Source organism: Musca autumnalis, unplaced genomic scaffold, assembly GCF_047663935.1.
Source record: "Musca autumnalis isolate F117 unplaced genomic scaffold, ASM4766393v1 scaffold_2, whole genome shotgun sequence".
NCBI lineage: Eukaryota > Metazoa > Arthropoda > Insecta > Diptera > Muscidae > Musca > Musca autumnalis.
In genome coordinates, this window is record NW_027411755.1 from 247,534,751 (window position 1) to 247,559,934 (window position 25,184).

The following is a 25,184-nucleotide window of genomic DNA, read 5'->3' on the forward strand; positions in this document are numbered from 1 at the left end:
GTCCTTAAACACGAATCGATTAAAAATAAAAAAGGGATTAAAATTTTGCAACTTTTTTTTTTTTTTTTTTTTGGTGTTTCTTATAACAGATTACGAGACTTGAGTAAGACAAATAGGGGTTAGTGTTTAGTGCCCTTATAAAAACTGTACGTGACACACGAACAAAGTGTTGCCGAAAAGAAATTACCTCATGAAACCCACAATAAAAATTGACAAAGTTCGTTTTAAGGTTGTATGTCGAAAGGGGATTTGATTTTGTCCTACACCTTTACGAGGGCATCAGAGAAATACTCTGCATTTTTAAGCATGGTAGGCAACCAACGACAACGAAAATATTGATGAATGTGATTCCGAGGAGAAGATCAGTGTTGATAACTGCTAGTCATTTATTTTATACTAGCAGACGCCGGTCCGCGTTGCTGACCCGTCGTAATGAGTTTTAATGACAACTTTTTATGGACTTTATGCTTGACAATTCAAAAATAGGTATTTTCTACCTCCCTTCTTCGGTCCATTGTCAAACTGAGGAGGATTTGAAAATTTATCAACAGATTTTGTCTGTAACCTTTCTTTTCTCTTACGGTCTTTGTCGGATTTTTCTCGAATTGATGCTGTTCAGAATTTTTTATCGTCCATGTCCCCTTTCCCGTCTTTATCCTAAAGCGATCTAATTATATATAAAAGTTAAAAATATTGTTATGTCCAATGGTCCATCAGCAAAATTTGTAGCCCATTTTAATCGGGGCCATCCCTGTACATTCCCTGACAATTTCCGAAAATCGGTTGAGTAGTTTTTGTAGAAAAGATAAAAATTGAAAATTGAAAAAAGAGGTCAAATTTTCATTTCACAAAAAGAATTATCCAAATCGGTTCAGCCTTTCTCAACTGATGCCATTACCAACGAACGACATTAAATTTTTATTCATAAAGATTCTTTATATTATTTTTTTATATTTTAAATTTTTTACATTTATATTGGTTTTTTATTATTTATGTATATTTATAAATTATTTTTTATATGTATTTATATCTTTTATTTTTTTTTCAGTGCTGATAACTGCTTGTTACTTATTTTATATTTTTTATATTATTTGTATATTATATTAAGTTTTTTTATATTTATATTACCCCGCCCCTCCCGAAATTCAACAAAATTTTTAGCCCATTTTAACCGGAGGCCATCTCTGTACATTCCCTGACAATTTCCGAAAAATCGGTTCAGTAGTTTTTGTAGAAAAGATAAAAATTGAAAAAAAGGTCAAATTTTCTTTGTATAAAAACCTAAGTCGGGTCATGGCGAACATTTCACAAAAAGAATTATCCAAATCGGACACACGAACGACATTTAATTTTTATTTATAAAGGTTTTTTATATTATTTATATTTCTTATATTAAGTTTTTTTAATACTTTTTATATTTGTATTTGCTTTTTATTATGTATATTTATAAATTATTTTTTATATGTATTTATATTTTTTTCAGTGCTGATAACTACTTGTCATTTTTTTATATTTTTTATATTATTTGTATTTATATTTTATATTTAAATTTTTAATATTATTTTATATTTTTGTTTGTTTATTTATTTTTTATATTTTAATATTTTGTAATATTTTTTATTTTTTGTAATATTTTAAATTTTTATATTTTTTATATTTTTTGTATTTATAATTTTTTATAAATTATTTATTTTTAGAAATTGTTTATAAATTTTATATTTATATTTTTATTTTTTTTATATTTTAATTTTTTTTCGTAATATTTTTTTATATTTTATTTTTTTTATATTTTTTATGTTTTAATTTTTTATATTTGTTAATATTTTTATTTTTCTTTTCAGTGCTGATAACTGCTTGTCATTTATTCTAAATTTTTTTTATATTTTTTCGGGTTATGGCGAACATTTCACAAAAAGAATTATCCAAATCGGTCCAGCAGTTCTCAATTAATGCCATTACCAACGAACGACATTTAATTTTTATTTATAAAGATTTTTTGTATTATTTATATTTTAAATTTTTTAATATTTTTATATTTATATTTTTTTATTATTTAAATTTGTTTATTATTTATATTTATAAATTATTTTTTATATGTATTTACATTTTTTATTTTTTTCAGTGCTGATAACTGCTTGTCATTTATTTTATATTTTGTATATTATTTGTATCTATATATTTATAATTTTTTAGATTTTATATTTTTTAAATTTTATATTTATATTTTTTATATTTTATATTTACTTTTTTATATTAATTTATATTTTTTGTTTGTTTATTAGTTTTTTATATATATTTTTTTTAATATTTTTTTATATTTTGTAATATTCTTTATATTGTTTTTTTTTTTTTAAATAGTCTGGCTTAAAACCATTGTTGTTGTTTTATTATTTTTTAAAATTATTATTTTAAAACATAAAATAATACATTTTTAAATATAAAATATAAATAAAAAGCTTAATATAAATAATATAAAAAATTAAAATAAATGACAAGCATTTATCAGCACTGAAAAGAAAAATAAAAAATATAAAAAATTAAAACATAAAAAAATATTAAAAAAAATTAAAATATAAAAATATAAATATAAAAAATTAAAAAGAAGAAGAAAATAAAAAATATAAATATAAAAAAGTAATTTATAAAAAAATTCTAAACATAAATAATTTATAAACAAATATAAATTCAAAAAGTATAAAAAATGAAAACAAATATTTCAAAAAATAAAAATATTACGAGGGGTAAGGCAGGGAAGACTAGTTCGAAAACTTGTCTTCTCTGCCTTACCCCTTGGCGAACAATGCCAAACTTTTTCCACTAATAAAATAGTTGTTTTAAAATAATAAAACAACAACAATGGGATTAAGCCAGACTATTTTGAAAAACAAAATTGTATAGCTATCCCAATAACAAAAGGCCACCAATGTTCTATTTTTTATTTTTTGAAATATTTTTTACATTTTTTATATTTTTTTGTATTTATATTTGTTTATAAATTATATACTTTTATAAATTACATTTTTATTTATTTTTTCTTATATTTTTATTTTTTTATATTTTAATTTTTTTAATATTTTATTTTTTTTAATATTTTTTATGTTTTAATTTTTTCTATATTTTTTTTATATTTTTTTAATATTTTTTATTTTTCTTTTCAGTGCTGATAACTGCTTGTCATTTATTTTATATTTGTTATATTTTTGATATTAAGTTTTTTATTTATTTTGTTTTTATTTATATTTTTTTATTTAATATTTAAAAATTTTTATTTTTTGTTTGTGTATATATATTTATATTTTTTATATTTTCTATATTTTTACATTTTTAATATTTTTTATATTTGTTAAATTTTATATATTTGTTATTTTTTATATTTTTTATTATATTTGTAAATTTTTAAATTTTTGTTCTATTTTTTATATTTTGTAATATTTTTTATATATTTTTTTGTATTTATATTTGTTTATAAATTATTTATTTTTATACATTTTTTATAAATTACTTTTTTTATATTTTTTGTTTGTGTATATATTTTTATATTTGTAAAATTTTATATATTTGTTATTTTTTATATATTTGTATATTTTTAATTTTATATTTTTTACATTTTTTTATGTTTTTGCATTTTTAATATTATTCATATTTTTATATCGTTTTATTTATATTTGTTATAATTTTTATATTATGTATATTTGAATATTTTTATATTTTCTTACATTTTTTTGTTTGTTTTATATTTTATATTTAATATTTAATTTTTTATAGTTCATATTCTAAATTTTATATTTTGTTTATATATTTTCATATTTTTTTTATATTTTCTATATTTTTAATATTTTTTTTATATTTGTAAAATTTGATATATTTGTATATTTTTTACGTTTATTAAATTTTTTATATTATTCATATTTTTATATGTTTTTATTTATATTTTTTATATTATGTATGTATATTTAAAAATTTTCGTATTTTTTATGTTGTTTATATTTTCTATGTTTTGTTACATTTTTTTATTTTTGTTTGTTATAATTTTTTATTTGTTATAATTTTAATATTTTGTATAAAAACATAAAAAAATATTTTTTACATTTTATATTCCATATTTTATATTTTTTATTTTATAGTTTATAATTTATATTTAATAGTTTATATTATATACTATATATTATATATTTAATTTTTTTATAGTTTATATTTAATATTTATATTCTATATTTTATATAATACTTTTGAAGGACTATTAAACCTCCCAATCCTTCAACATGATTTTCTTATGACCCCCGACCATTCATCCACATGCAAATTAAACATAAAGCTATTATTACAACACGTTTGTTTAACCCTTCCTTCCTGGTCTTTTACAAGTGACAACAACAAGAACATTGCTAGAGTTTGTGTGTTGTTTTCACTTAAATTTAATTAAAGAGCTTAGCAAGCAACAGCAACAACAACCCGAACTTAGGCAAATAAAGAAATAAAACAATGTGATTCTAAAGTTCCCTTGAAAAAGGTGTGTATGTGTCTGACGATGATGATGATGACCTGAACTCAAAGACTTCTGGCCCTACATCTCTTCTATCCACACCATGGATTGTGGCAGGTAAGCCAAAAACACAACAAATTATTGTGGGAAAATGACGGCTGATAAAATTCAATGGTTGGGAAGAAGAAGAAGAAAACTTCTTATTGTCATAGTGGGGCGACAACGACAAATGGGCACGCGTGTTTTTTTTCGTTTTTTATTCCTTTACATCTGCTGCCACCAACGAACCATAAGCTTTTGCAAAAATTTGCCAAAAATGAAACGAAGTTTTTATTGCCATTTTGCATTTGCCCAGCAACAAAAAATAACTAATTAAAATAAAAGCTGCTCCCTTTAACCAGCTATAAATCTCTCTCAACCCTGGTTCTTCTTCAACTTTGTTGTTGGTGGTGTTCTGCTTTCTTTGTTATCCAAAGGTTGGCTCTCTTATGGGGTTGTGTCTGTTTTAAACGTTGAAATTTAATGAAAATCAGTTCCATAACCTCTCGACCGGTAGAAGAAAAATGGCAAATAAATTTCAGGTTGGTAATAAAAACCAAAAGAAACCAAATACTTAATTACTTATTTACGGAATATAAACAAATTTACAGCCATTATCTGTTTGCCCAACAAATAAATATTTCTTATAATGGCCAATTATGAAATAATATTTGCATAATTATTTTGCAAAATATTGGCCAAGAAGAGGAGGAACGAAAAGTGAAAATGGTTTTGATTTTTTGGGGGAAAATGAAATAAAAGAAAGTTAAAGGGAAATTCTCCTTTTTATTGGCCATTGTTTAGAAAACGATTTTCGCAAAATTATTGCAAAACGGGACTAATATTTATGGCCTTGGTTTTATGAGCTTAATATGGCTTTGTTTTATGGTTAACACATACATAAATAATATTTATTATATATTGTTGAATTTTTAATAACAACTGTAATGCCCTATAAGAGAAAACGGTTTCATATTTAAATAAATATTTTGTTTTCCATTTGGCTATTTAACTGGTAAAATGAGGGAAACTGTAATCCGCCACTTTTAAGCTTGAACACGCTTTCAAATCTTCACAAATCCTATATCATTGAAGATTTCCAAATCTTGCCTTTTTTTAAATCCTATGAATAATTCGTTCCCACGCAATTAATGAAAATTATTTTCTCCCAACAAATTGTGGGAATTGACCGGGGCAGTCAGTTCTTGTTCCTGCGTCACGAAACCGAATTTTTCCCATCAATATTAATGGTCATTGTATTGTTATTCTTCTTAATTTGTAGAAAGAATGATTTCTTGCACAGCTACTGTGAAGATGAAAATCATTTCTAAATATTTATTTTCTTCCTCGTCCTCCTCCCCGACTTTTTATCGCACAAAGCTGTCGATTTTTTTGTTTATTATTGTTTCATTGTTGAGTATCATCTTTACTCATGTTTTGAACTAGAATTTGTTTTTGTTGGCCAAGTTAATAAACATTCAATACCCATGACCAAATTATTTACCCAAAAACGAAAGAAAAAATAACAACAAAAATGTTGCTGGTCAGCAGCAATAATTCTACTTTTTGTAGAATAAATAACCGAAAGAAAGAGCGAAAGGAAGATGGAGGGAGGAGAACAAGTGGTGCATTTAATTTATTTATTTGTTCATGTAATTTGTTTGGCTATTTACAAAAGTTAATTAAAAAACAACAAAACATTATTCTTCTTCAAATTGGAAAATACAAACACCCGTATGTATGTATGGATGTAGTATGTGCTAAATGCCCCCCCTCATAAATGAATTGTAATGATTTGAAAATAAATCTCAGCTACCTTCTTCTATTTAGTAATGAATTCTCAAATATTCCCATAAAACTATTTCTAATATTATATGTTAGAATTGACCAAGTGTTGTGAAAACAACAAAACAAACAGTGGAAGTTTAGTCTAAAAATTCAAACCGTGGATAATGGTGAACTATGGAAAAATATATAAATTAAGGTAGTACACCAACTTATGGACAATACTTTAAGGCGTCGATAACAACATGGATAATATTTTATGAGATGGATAACAATAATCCTAATCCTAATAATCCTTTCCATGATTATAAGACGTGGATAACAATAAAAATAATATTTTATAACATGGATAACATATTAAGAAGGAGATAACCATATTTTAAGACATTAATAACAATATGGATAATATTTTATGAAGTGGATAAAATATGGATACCATTTTAAGACGTGGTTAACAATATGGATAATATTTTAAGAGGTGGATAACAATATTGTTATTAAAATTCAGACGTGGATGACAACATGGAAGATATTTTAAGGCATGGATAACAAAATGGATAGTATTTTAAGACATGGAAAACAATGGAAAATATTTCAAGGAGTGGATAATAATATGGCTATTATTTTAAGACGTGGATAACACAATTGACAATATTTTAAGACATGGATAACCACGTGAATAATATTTTAAGACGCGGATAACAATATGGATAATATTTTTAGATATGCATAACGCAATGGATAATATTTTAACAAAATGGATATTTTCGAACGTGGATAACAGTATGTATAGTATTTTAAGACATGGATAACTATATGGATAATATTTTATAAAGTGGATAACAATATGGATAATATTTTAAGAAGTGGGTAAAAATTAGGATAAAATTTTAACATGTGGATAACAATATGGATAATATTTTAAGACGTGGATAATAATATGGATAATATTTTAAGACGTGGATAACAATATGGATAATATTTTAATACGTGGATAATATTTTAAGACGTGGATAACAATATGGATAATATTTTAAGACGTGGATACAATATGGATAATATTTTAAGACGTAGATAAGAATATGGATAATATTTTAAGACGTGGATAACAATATGGATAATTTCTTAAGACGCGGATAAAAATATGGGTAATATTTTAAGACGTGGATAACAATATGGATAATATTTTAAGACGTGGATAACAATATGGATAATATTTTAAGACGTGGATAACAATATGGATAATATTTTAAGACGTGGATAACAATATGGATAATTTTTTAAGACGTGGATATCAATATGGATAATATTTTAATACGTGGATAACAATATGGAAAAGATTTTAAGACGTGGATAACAATATGGATAATATTTTAAGACGTGGATCACAATATGGATAATATTTTAAGACGTGGATAACAATATGGATAATATTTTAGGATATGGAGGATACTATTTCAATACATGGATAACAATATGGATAATATTTTAAGACGTAGATAACAATATGGATAATATTTTAAGACGTGGATAACAATATGGATAACATTTTGAGACGTGGATAACAATATGGATAATATTTTAAGACGTGGATAACAATATGGGTAATATTTTAAGACGTGGATAACAATATGGATAATATTTTGAGACGTGGATAACAATATGGATAATATTTTAAGACGTGGATAACAATATGGATAATATTTTAAGACGTGAATAACAATACGTATAATATTTTAAGACGTGGATAACAATATGGATAATATTTTAAGAGGTGGATAACAATATGGATAATATTTTAAGACGTGGCTAACAATATGGATAATATTTTAAGACGTGGATAACAATATGGATAATATTTTAATACGTGGATAACAATATGGATAATATTTTAAGACGTGGATAACAATATGGATAATATTTTAAGACGTGGATAACAATATGGATAATATTTTAATACGTGGATAACAATATGGATAATATTTTAGGATATGGAGGATACTATTTTAATACATGGATAACAATATGGATAATATTTTAAGACGTGGATAACAATATGGATAATATTTTAATACGTGGATAACAATATGGATAATATTTTAAGACGTGGATAACAATATGGATAATATTTTAAGACGTGGATAACAATATGGATAATATTTTAATACGTGGATAACAATATGGATAATATTTTAAGACGTGGATAACAATATGGATAATATTTTAAGACGTGGATAACAATATGGATAATATTTTAAGACGTGGATAACAATATGGATAATATTTTAATACGTGGATAACAATATGGATAATATTTTAGGATATGGAGGATACTATTTTAATACATAGATAACAATATGGATAATATTTTAAGACGTAGATAACAATATGGATAATATTTTAAGACGTGGATAACAATATGGATAATATTTTAAGACGTGGATAACAATATGGGTAATATTTTAAGACGTGGATAACAATATGGATAATATTTTGAGACGTGGATAACAATATGGATAATATTTTAAGACGTGAATAACAATACGTATAATATTTTAAGACGTGGATAACAATATGGATAATATTTTAAGAGGTGGATAACAATATTTTTATTAATTTCAGACGTGGATGACAATATGGATTTTTTAAGGCATGGATAACAAAATGGATAATATTTTAAGACATGGAAAACAATGAAAAATATTTCAGGGCGTGGATAATAATGTGGATATTATTTTAATACGAGGATAACACAATTGACAATATTTTAAGATATGGATAAACACGTGAATAATATTTTAATACGCGGATAACAATATGGAAAATATTTTAAGATATGGATAACGCAATGGATAATATTTTAACAAAATGGATAATATTTTCGAACGTGGATAACAATATGGATAGTATTTTAAGACGTGAATAACAATATGGATAATATTTTAAGACGTGGAAAACAATATGGATGATATTTTAAGACGTGGATAACAATATGGATAATATTTTAAGACGTGAATAACGATATGGATAATATTTAAAAACGTGGATAACAATGTGGATAATATTTTAAGACGTGGATAACACTATGGATAATTTTTTGAGACGTAGATAAAAATATGGGTAATATTTTAAGACGTAGATAACAATATGGATAATTTTTTAAAACGTGGATAAAAATATGGGTAATATTTTAAGACGTGGATAACAATATGGATAATATTTTAAGACGTGGATAACAATATGGATAATATTTTAAGACGTGGATAACAATATGGATAATTTTTTAAGACGTGTATAAAAATATGGGTAATATTTTAAGACGTGGATAACAATATGGATAATATTTTAAGACACGTATAACATTGTGGATAATATTTTAAGACGTGGATAACAATATGGATAATATTTTAAGACGGGAACAACGATATGGATAATATTTTAAGACATGAATAACGATATGGATAATATTTTAAGACGTGGATAACAATATGGATAATATTTTATGACGTGGATAACAATATGGATAATATTTTAAGACGTAGATAACAATATGGATAATATTTTATGACGTGGATAACAATATGGATAATATTTTAAGACGTGAATAACGATATGGATAATATTTTAAGACGTGAATAACGATATGGATAATATTTTAAGACGTGGATAACAATATGGATAATATTTTATGACGTGGATAACAATATGGATAATATTTTAAGACGTGAATAACGATATGGATAATATTTTAAGACGTGAATAACAATATGGATAATATTTTATGACGTGGATAACAATATGGATAATATTTTAAGACGTGAATAACGATATGGATAATATTTTAAGATGTGAATAACGACATGGATAATATTTTAAGACGTGGATAACAATATGGATAATATTTTATGACGTGGATAACAATATGGATAATATTTTAAGACGTAGATAACAATATGGATAATATTTTAAGGCGAGGATAACAATGTGGATAATATTTTATGACGTGGATAACAATATGGATAATATTTTAAGACGTGAATAACGATATGGATAATATTTTAATACGTGGATAATATTTTAAGACGTGGATAACAATATGTATAAGATTTTAAGACGTGGATAACAATATGGATAATATTTTAAGACGTGAATAACGATATGGATAATATTTTAAGACGTGTATAACAAAATGGATAATATTTTAAGACGTGGATAACAATATGGATAATATTTTAAGACGTGGATAACAATATGGATAATATTTTAAAACTTGGATAAAAATACATATAATATTTTATGAAGTGGATAACAATATGGATACTATTTTAAGACATGGATAACAATGTGGATAATACCTTAAAATGTAGATATGAATGTGGATAATATTACAAGACGTGGATAAAAATCTGGATAATATTTTAAAATATTCTGTGCGTCAAATTTTAAGATTTTTATCTAGTTCTTGCAGTACTTGTGTCCTTTATAGCATCCGGACTATCCCTGAATTTTTCGTTCCTCTGACCACCATGCGTGCTCTCACACCCCCGTACAAAATCAATTAACCGACCATCGACATCAATAATAACTCATTTCGCACTATACAATTATGAAATTCAATAACTTAACAACATCCTGAGTAATGTCATGCGGGGGAGGAGGATTATATTCTAGGTACACAACATATAGAAGTGAAGTGCATTTACGATGATAAGGTGGGATAAGTATGCGTATGTGTAAGCCCAGTGTGTAAATAAAATTACACCTTGAGTAAGATAACAGCAACAACAACAACACAAAGTAAGTACAAAAAAAACAACAAAACAAGTTCATAATCTTATCTGTGGTATGCACTGACTGTCCGTTTGTCTTTCTGTCTATACACTACATTTGCCTTTGAACACACATTCACTGGAACCACTGGGTGACTGACTGACTAAGCGGCTCCACCTTGTCATATAAGTCATAAATGTTAAACAATTCATTGATGGATGACTATTGTAAATGTGACATATGTACGAGTATGTACGGAGGTATGTCTGCCTGATGGTAGTATGCCAGTTTGTGCAAACTCAAGACGACGTTATGTGAACAAGAAGATATGCGTGTTAAAATATAACGAATATGGCTCATAACTTAACAACATTTATTGATTTTTTACGGAGCCACCTCATATGTTCTTCATTTGATGAAGGTGGATGGATACCTTTCACTGAACTAGTCAACTAAAAATAGGTGTTAATTTGCAAATGGTTAAGCCATTTTCATTAGTTACCGAACACCACCACACAAAGTCAAATATTGGCGTCACTATCTTACAACTCTCATCTAACCTACAAATCACTCCATAAGTTACTTCATTCATGGTTTGTCCTCTTACCACCACCTTACCTTCTGCTCCTACGACGCCTTACTCCAAACACCGCCTACAAATTGTTTTTCTAGTTCAAATAACTCATTTATTTGTTAAGAAAAAAAAAACGAAAACAAGAACACAAAGAGGAGGAAACTGAAACACAATTTTGAATTTGGTATGACGACGTCGCCCCAACATCGCTACCATATGCCGCAGCCAGCCAAGCGGCCTCAAAGTATAGGCGTCTAATATTTTATTTATGTATGATCTCTTCCCCCTTTTCTGTGTTGTTCTTTTTAGCCGACTTCATTACTTTGTGTTTTGTTCCTCTTGCTACAATATAGATAAATAATTATGTAAACATTAGCAAGCAACAACATTGTTGTTGTTCTTGGTACTTTTTTTCTTTTGTTAATCTTTAATAAACTCCCCACAACAAAAATCTATGTTGGCTGTTGGAAATTTTTTTTATTAAAAGAAAAAAGAGGCGAGGATTAAAAATGAGTGTCATTTTTGGGTTTTATCAACCTTTTTGTATAATTGGATAAACCTTTTTGGAAGTGGATAAGAAAATGGATACATTTTTAGAAGGATGAGAATAATAAGGATAATATTTTTAGATATAGATAGTAAAATCAGGATTACACATTTGAAAGCGTGGTTAACAACAAACTCGACAATATTTAAAGACGTGAAAAGCAATATGGATAATATTTTAATATGTGGATAATAATATGGATAATATTTTAAGACGTGGAAAATAATATGAATAATATTTTAAAACGTTTATAACAACATGGATAATATTTTAAGACGTGGATAACAATATGGAAAATATTTAAAAACATGGATAATATTTTAAGACGTGGATAACAATATGGATAAGATTTTAATACATGGATAACAATATGGATAATATTTTAAGACGTGGATAATAATATGTATACGATTTTAATACATGGATAACAATATGGATATTTTAAGACGTGGATAGCAATATGGATAATATTTTAAGACGTGGATAACAATATGGATAATATTTTAATACGTGGATAACAATATGGATAATATTTTAAGACGTGGATAAAAATATGGATAATATTTTAAGACGTGGATAATATTTTAACACGTGGATAACAATATGGATAATACTTTAAGACGCGGATAAAAATATGGATACTATTTTAAGACGTTGATAACAATATGGATAATATTTTAAGACGTGGATAACAATATGGATAATATTTTAAGACGTGGATAATAATGTGGATAATATTTTAACACGAGGATAACAATATGGATAATATTTTAAAACGCGGATAATAATATGGATAATATTTTAAGACGCGGATAACAATATGGATACTATTTTAAGACGTGGATAACAATATGGATAATATTTTAAGACGTGGATAACATTATGGCTAATATTTTAAGACGTGGATAATAATGTGGATAATATTTTAAGACGGGGATAACAATATGGATAATATTTTAAGACGTGGATAACAATATGGATAATATTTTAAGACGTGGATAACAATATGGTTAATATTTCAAGACGTGGATAATAATGTGGATAATATTTTAAGACGGGGATAACAATATGGATAATATTTTAAGACGTGGATAACAATCTGGATAATATTTTAAGACGTGGATAACAATATGGATAATAATTTAAGGCGTGGATAACAATATGGATAATATTTTAAGACGTGGATTACAATATGGCTAATATTTTAAGACGTGGTTAAAAATAGGGATAATATTTTAAGACGCGGATAACGATACGGATAATATTTTGAGACGTGGATAACAATATCGATAATATTTTAAGACGTGTATAGCAATATTTTAAGACATGGATAACAATATGGATAATATTTTACGGCGTGAATAACAATATGTATAATATTTTAAGACGTGGATAACAATATGGATAATATTTTAAGACGTAGATAATAAAAAGGATAATATTTTAAGACGTGGGTAATAAAAAGGATAAAATTTTAAGATGTGGATAACAATATGGATACAATTTTAAGATATGGATAACAATATTTTCAAACGTGGATAACAAAATGGATAACAATATGGATAATATTTTAAGACGTGGATAACAATATGGATAATATTTTAAGACGTGGATAACAATATGGATAATATTTAAAGTCGTGGATAACAATATGGATAATATTTTAAGTCGCGGATAACAATATGGATAATATTTTAAGATGTGAGTAACAATATGGCTAATATTTAAACGTGGATAACAATAAGGATAATATTTTAAGACGTGAATAACAATATGGATAATATTTTAAGACGCGGAGAACAATATGGATAATATTTTAAGACGTGGATAACAATATGGATAATATTTGAAGACGTGGATAACAATATGGATAATATTTGAAGACGCGGATAACAATATAGATACTATTTTAAGACGTGGATAGCAATATGGATAATATTTTAAGGCGTGGATAACAATATCCACGTGGATAACAATATGGATAATATTCTAAGACGTGGATAACAATATGGATAATATTTTAAGACGCGGAGAACAATATGGATAATATTTTAAGACGTGGATAACAATATGGATAATATTTGAAGACGTGGATAACAATATGGATAATATTTGAAGACGCGGATAACAATATAGATACTATTTTAAGACGTGTATAGCAATATGGATAATATTTTAAGGCGTGGATAACAATATGGATAATGTTTTAAGGCGTGGATAACAATGCAGATAATGTATTAAGACGTGGATAACAATATGGATAATATTTTAAGATGTGGATAACAATATGGATAATATTTTAAGACGTGGATAACAATATGGATAATATTTTAAGACGTGTATAACAAAATGGATAATGTTTTGAGACGTGGATAACAATATGGATAATATTCTAAGACATGGATAGCAATATGGATATTTTAAGACGTGAATAATAATGTGGATAATATTTCAAGATGTGGATAACAATATGGATACATTTTTATTCATGGATAACAATACGAATAATATTTTAAGACGTGGATGAAAAAATGCATAACATTTTAAGAATCGGCTAACAATATGGATAGAATTTTCTGATGTGGATAACAATATGGCTAACATTTAAAGGCATAGATAACAAGATGGATAATATTTTAAGACGTGGTAACAAAATTGAGAATAGTTTAACACGTGGATAAAAACATAGATAATGTTTTAAGACGTGGATAACAATATGGATGCTATATTAAGAATTGGATAAAAACATGGATAACATTTTAAGACCTGGATAGCAATATGGATACTATTTTAAAACATGGATAACATTTTATGGGGTGGATAATATTTGAAGACGTGGATAACAATATGAAGAATATTTTTAGACGTGTATAAACTACAGTGCCCGGCATAATTATTTTGACAAAATTTACATTTGTCTTAAAAGGCATATAATTATTGTCAGCATTCATATAACGGGATATTAACAGCTTAGGGGTTTTCTTTGTCCTCTCAGCTAAATAAAAATTAGTGGTTCAAAAATATTCCAGCTTTATTTGTGATTAGGTAGGAGAATGTTTAAAAAGTGAGGCAAACGCAAAACGGCATAAGTATTTTGACATGCTATAATTATGTTATTTTTGGTACTTAATCGAACTTTTTGGTAACAAAATTAATTGATTTAGCTAAATTATTAACATTTAAGAAAAAATGTTCTTGACAGTCATAGATTTTTAATTCAAATAGGGTATGTTGGTGTCAAAAATTGTAGTGAAATTTAAAATTACAGTTTCGGTGATAAATGTAGCTATTATTTAGACATTGCTGCAGTTATCTATTTATTTTGAAACGAATAAATCTGAAAATACTGAAAACGCTGTAAATATGGTCGATCTAGGCAGAAAATGTGAAATTACAGAAGTTGCTCTCCGGTAAATAGAGCAGAATTGCAAATCTAATCTTACTTAAGCACACAAATCCTCATCTTCTGAATAATTTCGATGTCAAAGCAAACTCTCTATTAAGACTAGAACCTCTAAACATTAGAAAAAAATCAATTTGAAGTCATTTTTTGCTATTCCACTCGATTTATAAATCATAGCCACAAAAATTTTCAATTAGATTTTCAATAAAAATCACTTGCACCCCACCAATCATTGTGGAAGAGCATATTGTGGACTGATAAAAATAAATTTGGACATAATTGATCTTAGAATAACTTTTTTAGTATGCTTGAGTCAAAAAACCGCCAAAAAGTTTGATATCTTTGTGAAATAAATGTCCTTCTGATGCTATTGCCATGCCCAAACATTTCCAGGCATCAGAATATGTTGATCCACCATTTAAAATACTGTGATATTTAATTTTTATCGATAATGCTGTGGACTATAATGAATATTTTGGCATTTTAAACAATATTTCTTAACAACATGGTATTAAACCGATCGAAATGTTATGTATTCATTTGCAGAACACTGCTACTATGGTAAGCCTGAATGTTGTGGAGCAAGTTTGGAGCGTATTTCGGGTTCAAACTTAAAGTAGTCTCCTTCAAATATCACATTTGTAAGAGAAAAATCTTCTTACTCTCATTAAAAAGTGGAAATGTGGAAAATAATGGGAGAAAATCATCGAAAATGTTGTTTAGTGATAAATCCCTAAATCCTTGAAACATCGATCCGTAAATGGGTCCATAGCGGTAAAGATGTGTGTGAAGCATATTATTTTTACCGTAACTAATAATAATCATAAGTATAAATAAAACATTTTTAATTCTTGAGGTCTAAAAATCAATAAAACAATTTTGTCAAAATACTTATGCCACGCAGTGAAATTTTATTTACATTACAAAAGTGGAAGCGTAAATTTAAATTGATAAAATTTATTACTAATTATAAGTACTCTAGTAAAGGATTAGCCAGAATATTTTTTCATATTTTTGTAGAAGACTAATCCGGTAAAAAACCAAACATTTTTTCATTTTTTCAAACTTGTCAAAATAATTATGCCGGGCACTGTATGTATACTATTTTAAGAGGTGGATAAAAACATGAATAACATTTTAGAAATTGGATAAAAACATAGATAACGTTTTAAGGCGTGGATAACATATTAGGAACGGAATAAAGCCATAGACAAGACTCAGTAACCCATGTATGACTTTTTCGGTCCTGCAATACAAAGGAGCTCCCATATAATCTTAACTTATAATTCGAACCTGTCCAAGGTAATATTTGTACAGAGAGCCATATCGGATCTCATTAGAGGATTGGTAAAAAACGATTATAAGGCGGCCTTAAAGTTGTTCTAAATATTCAGCTGTTGGATATTCATGTTCACCACAGGCATCCATATGTTCTTGGAGGCTCATAGAGCTACATATGTGTCACTGATCATAGCTAGGGCATGCAAGCGTTCTTCAACGGATAGCCAAGATGGACAAAGTGACAGATGAGGTGAAACCGGCTCTATTTTGCCTATTATTGTCTTCGATTCAAGTGAGTGCAAGTCAGATGAATCTCGGACAGCTTAGCCATTTTTATCGAAGGGCAGAAGATGGATGAAGGAAATGGAGCTGGTATGTACTGCGAAGAATACATCAGACGATCATATAAACTTAGAAATCACTGCAATATTTTTCAGGAAGAAGATTTTGCAGTGTTGACGGCTTTAAAGCTGTTAGTGTGAATGACCGGGAAGCAACCATAGTGCAGAGGTAAGCAAGTCTGCCTTGCACTCAGAAGGGTACCTGACCACAACGACAAATTTTCAACGGTGTCAAAATACTCCTCAGTGTAATGTCGGCGACATTTCCTGAGTATTTCAGCCGTGAAAAACTTTTCTACAAGTGGTGTCGTAAGACACGCCAATATGAATGCGCGTGCACTCATTGATATGAGAGAAGTCTCCATTGTCCCTTGGGAGATGTTGTGGGAACATATGTATGTAGTGGGAATGACGCAGTTACCAGGTTAGGTTAGTTAGGCACTATGTAGAGTCTTTTGCCATAAAATCTAAAAATGTTTAAAAATGAACATCTGGCTTAAAACTTGTAATAGGAATTCTCAGCCACCATATCTACTTCTTCCTTGACAAACATAGGAAATTCCGCTGTGAGAAACCCGTAAAGATTTATGACAACGACCCTGCGATGTACCGACGTCAATCATCTCTTACTTACTATAAGCTTTACTTAATGTTGATTAATATTTTGAGTATTTTAGTGTCATCCTCTCTACAACTTATGTCCTTATATTTATCACTTGCAGCTCGGAAATGGCGGTAAGAAGGAATTCTCAATATCATTGAGAATCGAGCTATGTTATTTGCGGTAGTGGTCTCCTCGTATCCATACATGAAATTATAGGGGAAAATAATTTTTTTCCTTCCAAAACTTTGACAATTTTCTTGTATAATATCATGGAAACAAGTCCAGACTTCCCCAGAAGCATTTTTGTATATATCGTGTGTGTCTTGTACCGAGAGTGTACTTGTTCTAATGATTTTCATGCCGCCGCACAATATCATTAATATTAACAGCAATAACAAAAACAACAACAACATCAGAAATAATAACAAATAATCGAAAATCAACAGCAAAAACCAACAGTACTCTCACACCCACCTAAAACACAAGTGTTTCGCTTTTTCCTTTCCTTTCCTCGTCCATTATTATTTTGTTTAATATTTATTTTTCTAAATTTTTGGTTGGTTGTTTCTTTTTTGGATGTCTAATTTGTATTTTTCTGGGTCGATATTATCGATGATAATTTTGAGTTTATAAACATTTCAAAGAATAATAAGCAAACATTATAATTAAAAAAAATATATATTATAGAGGGAGTGAGGGAGGAAGAAGAGAGTGTGTAAGAAACTCTGCAGATTGACGTCAAATCATCTTTGGCTTTAATAAAAATTGAAGAAATATTGGAAATGGCAAAGATTAGAAATTTCTAATAGCCAAATATGAAATATGAATTGTTTAAACAATCAATTTGTCAATAATATTAGCCGGCGATGATTCACCATTAACAGTTATTTAATGGCAAATTTTGTGGCATGATTAATGGTCGGTATTAACCAAAATTGAATCAAAGCGAGAGAGTGGCATTTTTGCAATATTTTATTTATTGTTTATGCAGAGGCGGAAACGGAAGTAGAAAATCTTATCTTTGCTGTTATCATGATTATTTATAGATAATAGCAAACAAATTGTAATTCTACGAAAAATTGAAAATTTTTGTAAGGTAAAGAGTTCATAAGTGGGACGTTATCTATATCGTCTACTTAACATTGTTGACCAAAGTTGAGGAGGCAAAGTTTATGATATTTTGGAAGTCGGATAATAGAATAAAGAACAATTAGGACATGTATACAATATAACCTATAAAATATAAAAAATATAAAATATAAAAAATATAAAACTACCTATATAACGTAAGTGTAGACTTAAAGGTCCTATTAACAGATGTCTAATTTTTATACCCTCAGCATTTATGCTAACGAGGTATATAGACTTTCAAAGGGCAAAATGTGCCTCATCGAAAAAATGGTTTTAGACCCCAAATATGTTTGGACGAAATGCGTTTCACACAATTTGGAGTTGATTTAGCCATGCCCATCTGTCTGTCTGGCTGGAGTGCAGCTGCAAAAAACATGGTAGTTAGCAGTACCAGATTTAATCATCTCGATATTCATAAAGGCACCATGTTGTGATATATGGAAGACATTCAATGAGCGTGTTGGATGTACGATCGTTCCGAAGCGCAAACATTGATTCGGACCACTACCTTATTGCAGCAAAGGTACGTATCCGTCTAAACGTTGCAAATAAAGCACGAACAGACACAACGCGGAAGTTGGACATTGATAGGCTGCAAACACAACAGATAGCCACCGCATATTCCACTCAACTAGCCCAATTGCTTAATGAGAGCACTCATTGTCCCGATAACATATCAGCGCAATGGCAAAGTATTGCCCACTGCATGCAAACAGCCGCAAAATCCATACTTGGATACCAGAGACCTCCACCAAGGAATCCATGGTATGATCAGGAGTGTCGTGCTGCTACCGAAGAGAAAAATGCTACATATAGGGCAACTCTACAATCAGTAGCAATGCGTAGCGCACGAGAGAGATATCGAGAGAAAAAGGAGAGAGGGGAAACATCTCCAGGAAAAAGAGGGAGATGGAAAAGCGGGAGTGTGAAAAAATCGAGATGTACAGGAACCAGAATGAAGTCCGAAAATTCTACCAAAGAGTGAAACATCAAACTGATGGCTTTGGAACTAGTACATCCTCCTGTAAAGACCAGCAAGGTAATCTGGTAACTGATACAGATAGAGTGCTAAGGATATGGAAAGAGCAGTCGACGAAGATACCATAGACCCAATCACCGACGTAGCCCATAGGATATTAGCTTATATTGCACATTTTTTTTAATTTTTGAGTAAAATGTTAAAATGTGATAGATGGAAGACATTCATCGAGCGTGTTGGATGTACGATCGTTTCGAAGCGCAAACATTGATTCGGACCACTACCTTGTTGCAGCAAAGGTACGTATCCGTCTAAACGTTGCAAATAAAGCACGAACAGACACAACGCGGAAGTTGGACATCGATAGGCTGCAAACACAACAGATAGCCACAGAATATTCCACACAACTAGCCCAATTGCTTAATGAGAGCACTGCTTGTCCCGATAACATAACAACACAATGGCAAAATATTGCCCACTTCATGCAAACAGCCGCAAAATCCATACTTGGATACCAGAGACCTCCACAAAGGAATTCATGGTATGACCAGGAGTGTCGTGCTGCTACCGAAGAGAAAAATGTGGCATATATGGCTACTTTACAATCAGTAGCAACGCGTAGCGCACGAGAGAGATATCGAGAGGAAAGGAGAGAAGAGAAACGTCTTTTCCGCAAGAAAAAGAGAGAAATGGAAAAGCGGGAGTGTGAAAAAATCGAGATGTACCGGAGCCAGAATGAAGTCCGAAAATTCTACCAAAGAGTGAAACATCAAACAGATGGCTTTGGTACAGGCACATCCTCCTGCAGAGACCAGCAAGGTAATCTGGTAACAGATACAGATAGCGTGCTCAGGATATGGAAGGAACATTTCTCCAATCTGCTGGCGTCCAATAGTAGCGAAGACGATGATACCACAGATCCAATCCCAGAAGATGGTATAGAATGTATACCACCCGGCCAAAATGAGGTAAAAACAGCAATCAACCGGCTGAAGAATAATAAAGCAGCAGCAGCCGATGGCCTACCAGCCGAGCTGTTTAAAACCGGAGGCGACGAGCTGATAAGGTGTATGCATCAGCTAGTTAGCACCATCTGGCAGGAAGAACGCGTACCCGACGATTGGAACCTGAGCGTCCTGTGTTCCGTCTACAAGAAAGGAGATAAGGCTGTATGCTCCAACTATAGGGGCATAAGTCTTCTCCCTATTGCCTATAAGATAGTGTCAGGGATATTGTGCGAACGACTAAAGCCAATGATCAACGAAATAATTGGACCATATCAATGTGGCTTTAGACCTGGCAAGTTGACCAGATATTTACCCTGCGGCAAATCCTGGAGAAGACCCAAGAGATGCAGATCGACACATATCACCTTCTTGTCGATTATAAAGCAGCATTCGACAGTCCCCTCCGATCAAAGGTATTCCATGCAATGTCTGAATTTGGTATCCCCGCAAAACTTATCCGGCTTTGTAAAATGACTTTAACTGACACGAGGTCCTCAATTAAAATAGGGAAGAACCTCTCCGAAGAGTTTGGTACCAAAAGAGGTTTCAGACAAGGAGACAGCCTTTCGTGTGATCTCTTCAACATCCTGCTGGAAAAGGTTATACGAGAGGCAAACGTCAAAAGATGTGGCACAATCTACACCAATAGTCACATGTTACTTGCTTATGCTGATGATATAGACATCATGGGCCGATCAGAAAAAGAAGAAACTGATACCTTTATGAAGGTCGAAGGAGAATCTGCTAAAGTGGGTCTGGCGGTAAACGGTGAGAAGACCAAGTTGATGTTGTCGACGCGCAATGCGTCCATTGAGCTCGGACCGACTGTGGAAGTTGGTTCCTATAATATTGAGGTAGTAAAAGACTTCGTCTACCTCGGCACCTCCGTAAACACAACAAACGACATCAGTTGTGAAATAAAAAGAAGAATTGTATTGGCCAACAGATGCTATTTTGGTTTAAGTAAGCTGTTTAAAAACAAAGCCACATCTCGTCAAACAAAAATAACGCTCTACAAAACACTGATACTACCCGTGCTGATGTATGGATCCGAAGTCTGGGTACTTGCGCAAGCAGACATGGCAGTGCTTGGTGTGTTTGAGAGAAAAATTCTTCGAAAGATCTACGGACCAATCTGCGTTGACGGAGAATATCGACGTCGCATGAACCACGGGCTGTATCTGCTATACAACGACATGAATATTGTTAAACGTATCGAGATGCAGCGATTGCGTTGGCTAGGCCATATCATAAGAATGAGCTATGATGAACCTGCTAAAAAGGCGTATAAATACGGACCGCTGGGCGGTGCACGCAGAATTGGCAGGCCAAGGAATAGATGGCGCAAACAAGTGGATGATTAGATGAAAAGGCGCGGTATTCCAGAATGCGAAGCAACAAATAGAAAGAAATGGAGATCTTTTCTTAGTTCGGCCTATGGAACAAATGTTCTGTAATGGGCCAGCTAAGTAAGTAAGTATTTGGTCTTAACACATGTGGGGTCTAAACCATTATTTCAATGGAATACATTTCAGATCGTGACAAAGTGTATATAGCCTCGACAGCCATAAGGTAGAGGGATTAAGAAACATCAATTTTGGAACGACATTGTAACCTCTCTATTATATTTTTATTTACATGTTGTTCATAATTAATAACATGAAACTAACAAAAGAAGAAAAAAAAACAAACTTGAATGAAAGAATAAGGTAGTGAAAAAAAGAAACAAAACTTACAACCACAACAAAAGTAGCAACAACAACTACATAACTTTGTACAGATATTTGTAGTAAAGTTAGTTTTTTTTTTTCATTTTACATAGAATCCGTAAAAATACCAACAAAAATAACATTGGTCGTAAAAATGTAAAGTTAATAAACAACAACAAGAAAAAGAAGAAGAATGAAACGCCATTCGTTGAGGAAGGAAGAAGGTGACCGCTCTCTACTGGGCTCTACTGTGGCAGAAACCTATTACACACTTTCAAACTAAGTACAGTGGTAAAGTAGTAGCACTTCGTCATCGTCATGAAGAACAGCAGCAACAACAACATCATTATTTTGTTGTTATTGTGTTCCTGTAATACACAAGTGTATAAGTAAACCATTCTTTGGTTGTATTTACTTGTTTCCAATCTCCCCTCCTCCTCTCCTCTCTCCCTCTCTAGGGGTATGACACTATGAAGTACTTGTAAAACATAGGAAAAGAACATGATTGTAATGCGTTTTTTGCTGTTATTTGTTGTTGTTGCTCTTGAATAGTTAACATTTTCCCTTTAACATGATTTTGTTGTTGGTTTTTATTGCTCCCCCTTTTGCGGTAGTTATCTAGTCTATTGGAACCAACCATCAACATATAGAGTACTGGGCTACTGTATAAGCCAGGCATGGCAGGCAATCCATTCAGGTATGTGAACCATATGTGTTTGGTTAGACGAACATCATTCGCCAAGTGTTTGTTTGACACTGTCACCGAAAATAGTTTTTTTGTTGATTTCTTCTTTCGTTTCAATTTAAACATTTGACATTTTTGTTTTTGATTGGTGCTTAAATTTGATACGAATACCGTTGCAACCATTAAAAAGGAAACAAAAAGCGGTAGTTATGAAGGAAAGGTACTCTAGGATAGTATAAAGAAGGTAATAAGGGTCGAAATGCTTTGTAAATTAGACTAACAACACATTCAAAATAGTTCCCACGATCATAACAGAACGAAAAGCTGACATGTACGCGATTCTGTTTTGAATACAAAACATTACCCCCGAAATAATGTGTACTCCTTGTTATCGCCAGTATGTCTTATGTATCAAACAAAAATTAAAAAAATCTCTAACTGGGACTTAATCATCTTGAGAGTACTCATCTCTGCAAAATGTTGTTCCATACCTTAATGAGGCTTGTAAATATTCCGAATTATATAAAAAATGCTTCGTAATATTTTAAACTGGCAATAAAAAGGATCTGAATGCTTTGTTATCACATTTTGGTTCAAATCTCTTCCAGCTTGGAGGATTGAAATTTTATTTTATAGGTACACTTTTTCGGGATCAGAAATATGCTTCAATACGACGATCCAGCCCTATCTAATTTGGCAAAAACTGTTTTAGATCGTAATATTTTATTTTACAAATTAATGGTTCATGCGATGGGTATATACTCGTAGTTTTAACATCAACGAAGATCAATTTACTATTCACGTCGAAGGACCACTTTTACTCATATAAAAGTATTCTAGTAAGTATTTGATTATTTATCACTTTCGTGGTCATAGCACCACTTCGAAGGACCATTTTAACTGATAAAAGTTAATTTTACCGATTTAAGCCATAACCATCATACACCTAGGGTCTTCATCCCCATTTTTACTCACCAAGCTTGTTGATTAAAAATGTACTAACCTGAAAGTAAATAAAGAAATCAAATTAGTAACGTGTTCAATTAAAAATAACACACTTATTTTTCTTGTTTTATTAAGAAATTTATTATTAGTTTTGGAAATAAGTGCAACTTTCAATTTAGTTAGAAACACAGTCATTAGTGGAAAAAATTTTAAGGCCTTAGGTATATATTTTTGTAAATGATAACAGAAAATGAAATTTCCTAAGGAAGCTTAAGGAATGAGGATGCAAGAATGGTACAATGCCGTTTGTACACGAAGAAACATATATTTGTTTAGGACTGGTTGCATATACAGTGTCGACCAAAACTAAAGCAACCCCACAGTACATTTTTTTAAAATGAGAATTTTTTAAGAAAACAAAGTTATTAATTTGTTTTTTATTTTTCTTTTTTATGACACAAGCACATCTTTTAGGCATGGGGGATACAAAATTATTAATTATTGCAGGGGAAATAATTGATTTTCGGAAAATTCAGTTTAAATCCTCAAAATACTGAAAATCGGGATGTACCGTTATATGGGGGCTATTCCCAAACGTGGACCCAGGTCCACGATTTTTGGTGGAAATGTTTTGTGACCACTAGGAACCCCTAACCCTAAATGACAGCTAATTTAGTAGGAAAAAAATACCGAAGATCGGAAGGTACCGCTATAATGGGCTATACAAAAACATTAGCCGATATTGTTCATATTCATCCAAAAATGATGCTACAGCACCCTCTGATCAAATACAAAATCGCTTAGATTTAAAAATTAGCAAAAGAATGATTCACAGAAGAACGGTAGACGCCGGCTTATTCATCCGACGACCAGCAAAAAAATCGTTCATATCGACAAAAAA

General features: G+C 29.9%; 1 protein-coding gene across 7 annotated transcripts in view; it reads right to left on the minus strand.

Annotated features, from left to right (window-relative positions):
• The window catches only part of S (EGF receptor activation regulator Star), a 176,029-nt gene that overhangs the window by 96,814 nt on the left and 54,031 nt on the right, over positions 1-25,184 (minus strand). For 2 of the 7 annotated variants that reach the window (XM_073971330.1, XM_073971326.1), the window contains exon 2: positions 24,314-24,341. The exons of the other annotated variants lie outside the window; for them this stretch is intronic. The gene's annotated coding sequence lies outside the window, so the exon portion shown is untranslated. The remainder of the gene's footprint in view (positions 1-24,313; positions 24,342-25,184) is intronic. 7 annotated transcript variants of the gene reach the window in all.